Here is a 14,809-nt window from a genome sequence, read left to right on the forward strand (position 1 = left end):
ACAGACACATTCGTTCTCGTACTTCATTCATCTGCCGACTGGAGTCGCCAGTTCTCCTTTCTCCACTTTTTGTCCGTACGCATGGGTTATATTGTGCGTGGAACACCGCACTTCTTCCCGTCAAGTATACTTTTGATAAATCGCAAATGTTGCTTAGTGAGCCACGTACGCACTCTATTGTGCGTACGCACCGTTGATAAATGAGGCCCCAGAGCTTTACTTTAGGTCCTATTGGAACAAAACAGCTGAAAGACCAACCCACAGAGGCCCGGCCATGCTCTTTTTAAACAGATGAGGGCGACATTTCCATTTCTTCTCTTTGGTTTCACTCTTATACAAAAAATTAATATGCTGTTTTTTTGTGACAAATAAATGTTAATTTAAAGGTTGAATCCAAAACTTAAATCTAGCTATTTAAATCGTTTCATGGATTTAATTGTTAGATCCTAGCACAAAATATCTGTAGGTGCCCATTCATTATCTGTTATTTTAATATGTCAGTGTGCATATTTTTGCACACTGACATATTATTTTTTAATACTGCCAACCAAGCAACTATTTTGTTCGTAAATAAAAAAAAACATAATTTTTTTAAATGGTTTATGAACCAAGGCTGAATATAATATTCACATATACTGACTTGTAGCATTTTTTTTCTTTACTCTTTTGAATCTACTTGAAAATGTTGCATTTAAAACACTTGTTTAGAAATGATTTAGATGTGTATAATGTAATATTATGATGGATGTTTTTCCTTTTGTTTTGTAGACGTGTCATATGATAAGACTGCAATTTAGATGAGGGGTTTAGATTTGACTGATGGCATTTGAATCTACTTTAAATTTTCACATTTAAATGCCAAACTTAGATTAAAAAAGCCAATGTGTGCATTTGTTTTAGATGAACATGTAGTCAAGAATTTTTAGACAAGCATTTAGTGATGCATTACCTCAGTGAATGGATATGAAAAAGCTTTCACTCTGAATCTTGTCAATTAGTGACTCTAAGAAGGTCAGTTTGCAACTTGTGGAAGTAAATGTGCCACACATTGTCCATCAATTTAGGCATTTTACACTTGACAAAGAGTAAAAACTTTCTTCATAGGTCAGGAGTGAAAAAGACAACATTGCTGCTGCGTTGTGGTTAAGATCTCTCTTTGTCCAGTCCTCTGTCAACAAATGACTAAATCCGTGAGAGCCTGAATTTGAGTGTGGATTCAGTCACTTGCTTATTTTGGCTCTGGTGGAGGGCATTGTGCCACGATAGCTTCTTGTCATAGTTCCTGGTAAGCAGGAACTTTCTGTTTATCCCACAACCACCAAGAGCCGAGTTCATTCAGGTCTATCCAGAGTTCAGGGTTCGGATCATTTCGCAACCTCCTGCTCCACTGGATGGAGGCTTGGCAAATAAACTGTGTCCCAATTATACTGCATGTTAATAGTTTAACAGTATGCATTATATCTTTGTTTGTTTTTTCATGCGCCAACTGTGCGTGCTGCCTATTACAGCACCTGCCTATTACAGCACCTACCCTTATTTTTGTATTTTTACCTAATATTATTTATATTTGTGCGAGTTCTTTACTGAATTTCACCCTGGGGATCAATACATTATTTTTGATTCACATAGTACAATTTTGATCTACTTTACCTTTTATACTATAATGATGATACAATACATCAATACAATCCAACCATTTTTATATTTTTGTATTTCAAGATATTTCTGAAGCTACAAACAGAACTTCCATAACACTATACAAACAGTTTTAATGTGTGCATAATATAAAATTGTACTGAATTTTGTCAATGTTGTAGAATGAAAGCATTGCATTATAAAGCAGTATTGGGCACAGACATAGACATGCTAGGCTTTGTCCAATTTAAAGGCACCATGTAGAGCTCAGTTGTGAACAAAGTTTCTGTTGATATTCGATATTAAACACTAACTTGTGTGAATTGTGTGGAGGCCTCACAAAATTTCCTTCCTCAAAGAGTTTTTTTCTCAAAAGTTTTTAACATGTTTTTTTACATTCATATGTACTGGCCTTCTAAGTCTTCTACTGCACTGCTTTTGTTAAACCTTCCTTGTTGATTGGTGAAACAGTGTAAAACCATTGGCTTGGACCAGTATTGGGTCACGCATGCATTGCATCTATGCCTTAATAAAAGAGAGGTCTGATAATAGACACCTTAATGTATCGCTTTGAGACATAATAAGGAATCAAACATTTATGTCGCAAAGGGGTCTTTAAAAATAACAGAACAATACAAACAGTATTAGTTAATCAAAAGGAAAAGTCCTCACAAGCAGTCACAAGCATGATCTTGCCAGCAGTAAAGGACAGTTGGTAAACACCACAAAATAACCATAACCTTGCTTTAACAGCCCTCTTATCATGGTATGAAGAGCACAACAGTAAGGCAGTGGACAGTGGACCTGGTTTTTCACTTATACCCTTTTAAAACCCTTAAAACATTGAGTTTCATGGACTGATACTGGTCTAAATGATGAACCTGCAGTGCTAGTATACTACATGTACTATCGTTGTAGTTCAGCAGGGTTTTCTAAGGGATTTTTCTATTAAAAGAGGTGGTAAGCCACTTAGATCATGACAGATTGTATCTTGTAAACAAAGTATGCTATCATGTTTGTAAAGTGGCCTTGCTTAAAGCGCAGTGGCCCGCCTCAGCTATGATAACCTTGCGGGATACCCTCAATAAATTTGAAGCTATTATTCAGTCGCCAGAAGTTAGCCTCACAAAACCAGATTAAGTTTGAGATTTAGTGCTAAATACGTCTGCCGAGAATGGATTGAGCCCAGCTGCTTAAAGACAGATCCACAGGGCAGATAATTATGTTTAATGATGTCTGGATAAAGATGTGACTCATTGACTCTTTAAACAGCTACAAACTTGTGACCAACTGTTTACGCAAGGTTTAGTCAATTTTAAAAGGAGGCTTTATTCCCCCGTTTGAAAGGCCTATTTATCTCTCTTTTTAGATTTATTACAAGCACAAGCGTAGCAACTGGCCGCACCATGGATACAATCAGATGAAAAACACACATTCAGGAGCTGAGAGGAATTAACACAGCAATGCATATGAGTAGGCCTTATCCAGAGGCTCATGTAGGTCTACTGCACATGAAAGAGACCTAAAGTGATATTACTTGATGGAAGTGGAATACACTTATTAGGAAAAGTGTGCATCAAGTGTGGGCTAAGTGTGATCGTATTTTTCTGACACACTTGTGAACCTGCCCTTAAGTGCTCAAAACAGCAAGTGAGAGTATCAGTGACTTATTTTTCTAGGGCCATTTAGTTAAAGGAAAAGAGTAAACATACCTACTAAGCATAAGCATGTTAGCATTTTGCTCAAAGCACTGCTGTTATTTCACAATTATTCAGTCTTGACTGTCCAATAGTTTCATGTGGATCTATTATCCTACCCATGTTTAAAGGAAGCAGAGATCTGTGGTTGAGTCTTGTTGAAAGAATTCCACTTGACAGCAAATGTCTATTGAGCTCACAAGGCTAACAGTAAATACTAAAATAATATAATAATAAATATGCTGCAATATCCGCTACATTCAAGACGGTGAGATTAGCTGGTGGTGTATATGTTGCAAGTGGTCAGAGTGTCAAGTCATGGCATTGGTGGGACTATTATGATCCATCACACCTTGACTTTGGCACCACGTTGTGCGCATGGTTGCTGTCAGACCCGGTCTGGTTCTCTGAATGGGGCACGTCTGAAAGAGAAGAGTCCGGCGGAGGTGGTGTGGGGGGATTTGACGGCGGCTGCATGTCACTAGTGGGCCTCCTCACCTGCACTGGGCTCCACTTCTGTGGCAGCTGCCTCCTCATGCTCCTCCTCTTGGGCTTACGTTGCCTTCTCCTCCTCTCCTCGGTGGCCGGCTGGCCGCGGTCACTCAGAGTGTCCGAGGACTCATCGATGTATGCCAGGTTCTCTCCAAAGTAATCCAGCAGCTGGCAAGCGGACGCGGAGGCCATGTTGAGGGTATGGGAGGGAAGGAGGATTGGGTGGAGAGCAGAGCGATGAAAACGGGGAAGTGTGGAAGAGCAAGGGAGCACACCTGGGGCAGGCTTTTGTATGTGGCAATCATTTGCTGCAGATCCACAGGCCTCTGCTGGAATCATTTTGGTTTTTGCTGCGTTCCTGTCTGTGGCATTCACTCCCCCTTCCTCCATGCTGATAGCTGTGCAACAGGGCTGGAGCCTGTGGAGCGCCATAGAGGACGAGGAGACCGAGGAGCAATCTGATCTGGAGTCAGAAGGAGACTCGGACCCAGACTGACAGAGGAATGCTCCCTGCATAGCTGTAGCTGCTGAGTCGAGCATTAAGGTGGAACGCGCCACAGGGAGGGAGAGGGAGCGGCTCAGCAGGTGAGGAAACAACCTGCCCTCCACCTGCAGCCCAGCGGCAGGGTCAACCCTCACTCCACGCCGCGCTCTGGGGACCGTACCGGCTCCAGGAGCACCGAGCCGTGGCCTGGACTTGGCAGCAACCGCCGCTGCTGCTGCCGCCCTCTCCAAAGAGGAATGGGCCTCCAGCTGGTTCATGGAGCTGGAGAGAGCAGCCCAGCGGTTGGGCAGGTGTCCGTTCTCCGAACCCCCTCGGACCCAGTGTCCCAGAGTGCCTGTGGCTCCCCGACGCATGCGGCGACGCTCGCTGCGTTTCCAGCGCCGGCGCTGCAGCAGGAAAGGGTCATTGAACTCCAGAGGGTTCGGTATGCGGAAGTCCATGGACATGTTCTGGATGTTCTGGGTCCAGTCTGTGGCGTGGGCCCTCAACTCCTCCATCTGAGAGACAGGGGAAACAAGACACAACAAATATGAAGTTCAAGTGGCGCTCCTTCCCTTTCGACTAACTACCGGTACTATCATAGGGTTTCTCACCTCAGCACGGGTCCTCTTCGACAGCACCTTGAGCCAGTTGCCTATCATGGTGAGAATGGAGGCAAAGTAGGCGAGGCCAAACACTATCCAAAACCACACCAGAGGCTTAAAGAACATGCCCCCATCCCCATCTCCACCTGGATGCAGAGCAAGAGGACTTAACAGTGTGTTTTTATAAATGTGATGTTTATCCCCACAGAGAAACTGTTCTCCCCTTTCCATTTCCCAGTATGTGGCCTACATCAAGGAATACTGCTCGCGTATTTGGCGGCATCTAGTGGCATCATCCACCACTGCCTCAAGTCTTTCCACGATATCAAGTGTTCTATAGTAGTCCTTCTATTGTTGGTCTTCCAACAGGTGACACCCACCCACTACATATAAAAACGCATAAGGCCGTTAAGTGTGTCCGTTCTGTGCTACTGTAGAAAGATAGCAGTGCAACATGGCAGTGCACCCTGATCCAATGTAGATATAAAAGGCTCATTCTAAGGTAATACATTTTTTTTTTATTATTTTTGTTCCTTTAGTCCTATCAAAATTAAATTTTACACAATGAAAGTATCCATGAAAATTTACTTTTTTTGTATTACAAGTTTCTTTGAAAATGAATTTTAATATGCAATGAGCAATACACTAATTGTACATGCCCAAAATAAAACCAAATAGGCTTAATTTTTTCCTTTACTCCTACCACAATAGAACTTTACATAGTAAAAGTATACTTGAAAAGTAACTTTTTTTGTATTACAAGTTTCTTTTTAAATGAATTTGAATATGCACATGAGCTCCACACTTATTGAATATCCAATCATCATACTGCCAATGGGTGATGGCAATGCTGCTTTTAGACTGGCCTCTAACCTGAAAAACTGCCTGGTTTACCTGCCAGGGGTATAACAGGTGCCTCTCATGAATTAAGATTATCTACCCACCCTCCACCCCCAGCTAGTGTAATTTTTTTCTTTTTTCAGTGCCATTCCCTTTCCTATGCCAAATACACGAGACGTAAAATCACAGCCTGAAATGGCATGGATAAAGAGGAGATTGTCACACACCCTTGGGACCAAGTAACTCCTTTGTCTACTTTATGCACAATACAGTGCTGCTTGAAAGTATGTGTACCCTTTGAGCCTTTATGAATGTTATTTATTTTAACCATTATTAATTCATTTTTTATCAATACTAGTATTTTTTATATGAAATAACAGATGTTAGTTTATCAATTCAACATTTTTCTTTTCCGGAAATCAATTGTTAAAACGGATAAAAAAAATTATTTGCCAACTTTTGTATGTGGAAAAGTTTGTGAACCCTGAGCTGCATTGGTTAAATTGAGCAGGTAAACACACCAGGTGGGCCAAATTCAGTGATGAATTGGACCAATATAATGAGAGATCTTTAGGGAAGAAATTTGGCAGCACTAGATAAAACAGAGATAAAACCTGGTCAATTTGGGCTCACCAAAGTGAACCCATACAGGTCAGACTTGCCAAAAAGGAAAGACAATCTCAGAGGATCTCAGGAATACAGATGTGATGTTGCACATTTGTCTGGGGACAGCTATCAATTAATTTAAAAAAGATTCAGCTCCATCCATCCACCGTGAGGCAAATCATCTACAAATGGAGAGAGTGACTGAACATCTGCCTAGAAGTGGACTTCCTTCAAAAATATTCACAAGTGCCACAAGAAAAGTGATTTTTCAGTTAAAAGCCAACCCAAACATAACATCTAGTGATTTGCAGACTTCCCTTGCAGCATCTGGGACAGATGTGCATGGTTCCGCAATAAGAAGAAAACTCAGTCAACATTGCTTTCATGGGAGGGTTGCTGAAGAAGCCTCTGTTCTCAAAAAAGAACAAAACTGCTTGTCACAACTTCTCCAGAGAGCACCTGGAGATACCTGAAGTCTTCTGGAAGTCTATTCTTTGGACAGATTAGTCCAAAATGTAATTGTTCATAACAAAAACCGCCATGTTTGGGCAAAAGCGCAACTCTCAAAAACGCAACTCTGCCTTCACCAAGTGAAGAATGGTGTTGGTAAAGGGTCTGCAAATCTCCAGATGTAATGTTTGGGTGGCCTTTACTAGAAAAATCACTTTTCTTGTAGCACTTGTGGATATTTTTGAAGGAAGTCCACTTCTAGGCAGATATTCAGACAATAAAGCTCTCAATTTTTTAGATGATTTGCCTCACAGTGGACCGATGGAGCTCAAACTTTTTTTAAATTATTGATAGCTGTCCCCAGACAAATGTGTAACATCACAACTCTCTTCCTGAGATCCTCTGAGATTTTCTTTCCCTTTTGGCATGTCTGACCTGTATGGGTTCACTTTGGTGGGCCTAAACTGACCTGGTTTGATCTCTGTTTTATCTAGTGCCGCCCGATTTCTTACCTAAAGATATCTCATAACATTGGTCCATTTCATCACTTTATTTGGCCCACCTGATTGTGTTTACCTGCTTGATTTAAGCAATGCAGCTCAGGGTTCACAAACTTTTGCATACACAACGTTGGCAAATCTTTTTTTTTAATCCGTTTTAATAATTGATTTCCGGAATTTTTTTTTTTTTAATTGATAAACATCTATTATTTCATATAAAAAATACTGGTATTGATAAAAATTTATTTATAATGGTTAAACTGAATAAAATTCCAAAGTGCTCAAGGGGTTCACATACAGCAGCACTGTAACGGTCTTGTTTTTGTTGTTTCTTTGGTTCTTGTGCCATAAACAGCTTGTGTGCATTCAGACCAGCATGATGCAACAAGAGTACTAACACGTCTGTGTCATCACCTACTGAGACTGTGTCTTTTGATTTGACAGAAGTAATGGCAGTTTGTACAATGAGCACATCTGCATCGGAAAGGGAATGGCACTGAAAAAAGTAAAAAATTACACCAGCTGGGGGTAGGTGCCTCTCTAATTCATGAGAGGCACCTGTTATACCACTGGCAGGTAAGCCATGCAGTTTTTCAGGTTAGAGGCCAGTCTAAAAGCAGCATTGCCATCACCCATTGGCAGTAGGATGATTGGATATTCAATAAGTGTGGAGCTCATGTGCATATTCAAATTCATTAACTTTTTGAAGTTTTATTGTGGTAGGAGAAAGGGAAAAATTTAGCCTATTTGGGTGTATTTTGGGCATGTACGATTAGTGTATAGCTCATTTGCATATTCAAATACATTTTCAAAGAAAGTTGTAATACAATTCTTTTTCATTTTAATGGATACTTTCATTGTGTAAAGTTTCATTTTGATAGGACTAAAGGAAAAAATAGCCCTATTGGGGTGTATTGTTGTCTCGCCTTATTGGCACACATCTCGGCTTAGGATTTTTGGCATGTTGTTCTGGACACCTCATAGAAATTATCTGAGCTGAAAAAAAATATTTTACACTTTATTCGATGTAAAACGCTATTTTTCCTGGACGAACTGTTCAATTTAAATTACTTTTGAAGGCCAGAAGAAATCAAATAATGAAGTATTTTGCATGACGAAAGATAAGAGAATAATACAGAATTTAGATTTTCTGGTTTCATGACATGGTAGCCGTCTTGTTAGAATAACCTTACATGTGTTGTGTGTGTTGTGTGTGTGTGCGTGTGTGTGTGTGTGTGTGTGTGTGTGTGTGTGTGTGTGTGTGTGTGTGTGTGTGTGTGTGTGTGTATGTGATCGCATGCATGTCAGTCACCTGGTACAAAGTCTCCAAAGCCAACAGTGGTGAGTGTGATGACCACAAAGTAGAGCGCCTCCAGAAACGACCATTTCTCCACTCTCTGAAACACCACAGTTGGCACGGCGAGGAAGATCAAGCAACCAATCAGGATGGAGAGAACTGCTGAGATCACTCGCACAGTGGTCGGCCTGACCTTACGTTTCTGAGAGAGGAATAGATTAACGCAAGTACACAAGACGGAATGAATGATAATGAAAACAAATTTGAATAGTTACAATGGAAAAAAACAAAAAAAAATCTTTCATTACTACAGGAATATGTATTTACGCCAACAAACGCTGGCTATACCCTTCTCACCAGGAAAAGGGTCTCAATTTTCTCCACAGCTCTCCGCAGCACTGTGCCCATGTGGTCACCTACTCCAGCTAGCAGTATGCCAAACATGGGGATGCCCACCAGCGCGTAACACACACAGAACAACTGGCCGTACCACGTCCGAGGAGACAGGTTCCCAAAACCTGTTCGAAAATTGAAATAAGAACAGAAATAAAGAGGAATGCGTTCAGATAAATAAATGAGTCTTTAAGTTTTGCTAGACAACTGATGGCTGATTCTTTTTCAGAATTTAATTAAGATCTCTAGAATATTACACAAACTCTCTGTGAATAGTTTTTCCTCTTATTAGTCATTTCCACAACGTGTCAGGTGTGTAATCTTTCCGAAAGAGTTCTCGACTTTAGAGAGCTTTCTAGAATAAAGGATCTTCAAAGTGCAGCCTGAAGGTGAGCCCCAGCCTACCTATGGTGGTAATGATGGTACCACAGAAGAAGAAGGCGGAGGCCAGGTCCCAGCGAGTGGTGAAGTTGGCAGGAAGGTTGCTCACGTCCAGGCCGCTCAAATCTAGGCCGGCCTCCACCGCAGACACCAGTCCCTGCAGGGGAGGGTTGACATTAATCTTCTATTTGTATCTTATTCAGTACTCTTATATTGTGTGTGTACTTTTTGTCTGGCATTGCTCACGGCCATGAACAGAAAATTAAACACTTTCAGCAGCTTATTGTATACAAGCAATGAGCCCTCTTTTAGCTCAAGTTGTTGCAGCATTCTGCTTGAATTTCAATTTTCTTTGCTTTGGAAGTGAAAGATTAGAAGGATGCAACGACATAAAATAACTTTAAACTATTTAATAGGACCTGAGCCATTTTCTTTTTTTACAGCAAGGAAATAGGGCAATGGTTTATACCAGTAAGGGAAGAGGTATTCAGATCCTTGATTGTACCAATACAATTATGTAAAAATAAATACTTAAGTACTTTTGTAAAAGAACAAGTGTCATCAGCAAAAAGTTAAATATTAAATATCCAAAGTAAAGTGGTTCGCTCCAAAGGGACTGTTATTATATGTTAAATAGATATTTTTATACATATAACTGATTAACAAGGGCAAAAGGAGTATTTTTCAGTAGTTTAGTGCATTGTTTCCAAACCAAGTCTTGGTCACAAGATAAATCTGAGGGGTCGTGAGGTGATAAATGGGAGAGAAAAGAAGAAAAAAAGTGTTATTATGCTAAGTAACACAGATTTTAAAAGATAAAATGTTTTACTTTTTTGGGATATTTTGGGGGGAAATATTGGATAGTGTTATCGCTTTGGCATCAAACAATGATTTAAATTAAACCATCTGATGGAAACGATTTTAGTCTGAAACCTTTGATATGTGACAAGACACTGCTTATCTGTGAGATGTCAAAAACACTGTCTTAAGCTGTAATAATGTATAAAAATAAACATTTAAAAAAATCTTAATATGAATACTAGTAGTTAGTAACTATATAGTCTGAGGAATGTAAACAGGAAGTATAATGTTACAAATGTTGTGAATTAGTAATGCCGCAACTAGAGCACTGTCTTGATTTTTTAACCTATATGTGTTAGTTTTGCAAATTTACACCTTTTCAAGTAGCCGAATTAGCAAATTCCTTTAAAATTGTAACCTCATGTACACAGTCGATTTGATCATCATAAGAGTTTGCCTTGTGTGTGTGACGGTACCTTCAAAAGCTCTTCGAAGTCCAGCTCTGTGACACAGGTCTTATTCTTGAGGAAGGCGTGCTTAGTAGCAAGCAGATCTTCAAATGCTAAACTCTCCTTGGGGGCCTCCAGGGTGCGGAAAACAAGCGCTCCCATCACCAGGTACAGCATTACCCCCGTCAGCAGGGCCAAGAGGGTGGTGCACCGCATGTTCTCCCTGTCGACCCCCCCACCCCTCCAGGGTTAGGGGTCAGAGATTAGAGGCCAGGATCTGGTCTTGTTCCTCAGTCAGGATACAGTGGGGCACAGCTGGCCATAAACAGGAAGTTCCTTCAGAGAGGTGCTGTATGCGTAAACAAGCAACACAAGTGTTCTTGGAGAGCTGACGTTAACAAGCTGTATTTATACATACATCTGTGCGTCCAAGGAAAGGGACGGTGCTCTTGACAGGAAAGGTGAGAAGTTGAGAGCTGACTTGGTGTGAATAAATAGACTTTGATGTGGTGATGATATATTTTCTTTCACGTCATACTTTTAACCTGATGGCTACAGTGACTGTACTAGACAAAGATTTTACATAAAAGCAGGTCATAAAATGCTGATAGAAACCAGTAATACACTGTATTAAGCAGTTTGAGAGCCTAAAGGATTTCAAATGTCCAAGTCTCAGATGCCAACAAGAACACTGAAAGACTTTTTGGCTACTGTAATTATTCATCCTGTTCCTGTAAAGAGAGCCCTTCCTAGTCCGAGTCCAACTAGAAGGTACTTTCCAAAGTTACGGTAGTTGTTTTTACTACATTGTTGTTTGTCTGGATTTTTGCACAGGAAGAGGATGGTGGATTTTTTTTCCATAATTTTTTAAGGCTTAAGAAATGGGGGAAAAAAGGCAATTGAGGCTGTTGCACGGTTGAGTTTGGTTTAGTCATAGTGGTCAACAGGCACAAAGAATGTTATGTAGTGGCTCAAGTGAATAAAATGTATATTTTATTCAGACACGTAAACTCAAAGATAAAGTAGCTGCAGTGCTGGAACGACGAGAATGAGGACTTGTATCAACAGCAAATCTACACATAAAAACACCTTTGGCTCAGCAGTTTGAGCAGTTTGTCCACTAATCTCATGGTGGGTGGTTCAATCCCCAACATGTCCTATCCAAGTGCCCGCGGGGAAGACACCGACCCCAAGATGCTATCCACCTTGGCACTCCACTGATTTAGCATTCCTTACTAAAACACTGTCAAACTCATTTTTAGAAGCAAGCAGAGCAGTTCTTTTTATTATTCACCTCTATTATTTACATGATTTCTTGTCATAAGCTAGTGCCTACATTACCCACAATGCATGGTGACAGTATCGTCTGAGATTCAGTTATGTCATTTTAGCAGCCGCCAAATGTAGAATTGAGTGAGCCTCAAGCAGAGGGTGAGTAGCCGGCTACTGACTCTTGTCAATCAAAGTTCTACATCCGCAACGGACGCTGACTCAAGTGACATCACGCAAGGCAATTTGTTAGATTTGGCACAGCTCCTTTTTGGAGACACAAAAGGCTAACTAAATTTTTTTTTAAACATATGCAAAGTTTCTCTTTTGATTGAAGTTGGTTTTTGAGGTATTTAAAACTGTGAAGTTTTGATGACTTAATTGCATGAAAACCCCAAAAAATATTGCCAACTCAAAAAAGCCAAGAAGACAGTCATTAAATGTGTTTAAACCCAAAACTATTGGATATGACTTTATATTGGGAATTCACAATACTGTCCCGTCACCATCCATCCCATCTCATGAATTAAGCGTTAGTCGATGGTTAATGTCTTCACCGTTATCAACTCAACAGTCCAAGTTTGAAACACAGGCTGTAGCATAAAAATGTAAGGCCCAGTACATTACATTTTCAGAGTAATGCTCTTCATTACAAGTAAACTTTTTTTCATGTTTAAAATTAGCAGAATGTTCCTTTAAATTGCCAGGAAGCAAATCTGTCCCTCCAGATAAGGCCTTTTGTTTCCTCTGTGTTGCACTGACGTAGTGTGTGACGCTATTAAAGCTGAGGCCTAGTTAAGTCATTGGGGGCGTGCCAGAAATCACTCCTTTCACAGTGTAATAACTGGAAGAACCTTCATAACAGAGAGCACGATAAAGACAGTACCTTGATGTCACAGATTCTGCAAGCAGCTCATCCCATGTTAAAGCTCCACTAATCAGGTGATGGAACAATCGTCTTTCCTTCGTTTGCCTGTTGAACTTTCTCTTCACTGCTCAGGAATGGAGGATTGTGGATCCATTTACATCTTCTTTAAGCCACTATTAGACTTTAAAGCGAGACAAACGGATGCATGTAAAACATAGATTAGAGCATAAAAGAATAGAGCAGCTTTAGGTCGGCACATTTCCCCATTACTTGTTTTTTGCTCTGTTTTAGCAGGGTATGTATGAGTAGCACTAAATGAGAGTTCACATTGTAGAGACTTTGTCATCATAACCAAGGGGGGACTGACACACACCAGGCCGCCCTGCCAGTGGCCTCACAAACGATTAGATTCTGCCAAAAGTCCAAACTTACATCTTGACATTAATCAAAAACATGTTTATCGCTTATCTTCATTTGGCTTCTAATGTTTTCTTTGAACTGTGTTTACCTTTCAGATAGTCTCTCTCACTCTCTCACACACGCATACAGGATGACTGGGTTTTAGAAGCTTCTTGTTCTGGGTCAGCCGACCCCAGTCTTCTCCACATGGACTGTGACAATGTTCTGAAGTTTCCCAGAGTCTGGCTGACTGTTAGCATTCTGCGCTAATGGACTGTTGGCTTTGGTTGTGTGGACAGTGTCGCTCTCAACAAAGACAGATATTATTAGTTATCACTGTCTAAACCCGCACTGGCATATTTTGATATTTTGCTAAGATATTGAGTGAGGGGTGTTCTTAGACAGAGCAGGACTGTGGCCTATAGGCAATGATCTAATCCTAATTTAAACAGTGGGGCAGGTGGGGGAAATAAATCATGAAGTGGGCTGTTTGAAAAAGAAGCACAGGGCTAGGAGAAAAATTCCATGAGCTATTCTCACGTTAGCATTTAAGACGTATAAGGCGTATAAGACAAAATGGACCGAACTGGGACAAAACAAATCACCTGCAAACATTCTACTCATTGTTATTAGTCGCTACTTTTGTCCTCTTTAACAGGTCAGATGCCCCTTTTAAAATACTCTACTCAAAAATGTATATTGCTTCTTTCAATTTCACCCAATGTTTGGTTACAAATACAAATGAAAAAGTTATGTATGTTTTTTCCCCACAAAAAAACTATTATATTCAAATGATTATTCAAATCGATATTACATATCAGGGCATCTTTAACATGATTTATCCCTTTAAAAAAGGACTTTCGGGTTGCCAACTTAAGTGTGCTTGATTGGGTTTTCACCTGCAGCATGGTGGATGTACATAGAGACCAGGACTGGCTTACTGAAAACAGTTAAGTGGCCTCCTATCATCTTGTAAAATATCTTATAGAGGTACTGATGCGTATGACAAATATATAGAAAATTGGGAAAATATATTGTGCATTGAAGATTGGCTGAGAGGGAATACACTAAACTGCATACTACTATTAAAAGGGTAAAGTTTTAATTTCCTTATAATAGTATAATTGTCTTTTGCAAAGAGTTTATTGATGTTGTTTGTTCATATTTTTGTCCGTATCAGTTTTTTTTTTAACATTTTTTAAAAAACACAAGTAATACAAAAATATCATTAAGATAATTTAACAAGAGTTGCAGAGTTCAAGAATTCAAAGTTAAGAAGAAAATGACAGTTGAAAAAATAAACGGGAAAACACTGGATTTAAAGTCTTTAGTGTCTGTAACAAAGGCCTGTTTTCGAGCTAGTTTGTCTTTCACCAACAAAAGAATAAAGCTTTTGTCCCGTCACTCAGGAGGTCTGTCTCCTGAGATGAATATAACCATCTGTAGATGAGGACATGGTATCTACTGAAGAATGTTCATTGCTGGGAGAAAATAAAGCTCTTTTGATGTACTAACCCCCCCCCCCCTCAAAGTAATTGACTTTTCCCAAGATAGATAACATCAGTAGATGATCACATGTTACAAACTCTAGGACATTTTTTTCCTGCAAATAATGATAAAGTGTAAAGTGTTTTCTCTCTGAG

Source organism: Ammodytes marinus (assembly GCF_949987685.1).
Source record: "Ammodytes marinus genome assembly, chromosome: 10".
In the NCBI taxonomy this organism is placed as follows: Eukaryota; Metazoa; Chordata; class Actinopteri; order Uranoscopiformes; family Ammodytidae; genus Ammodytes; species Ammodytes marinus.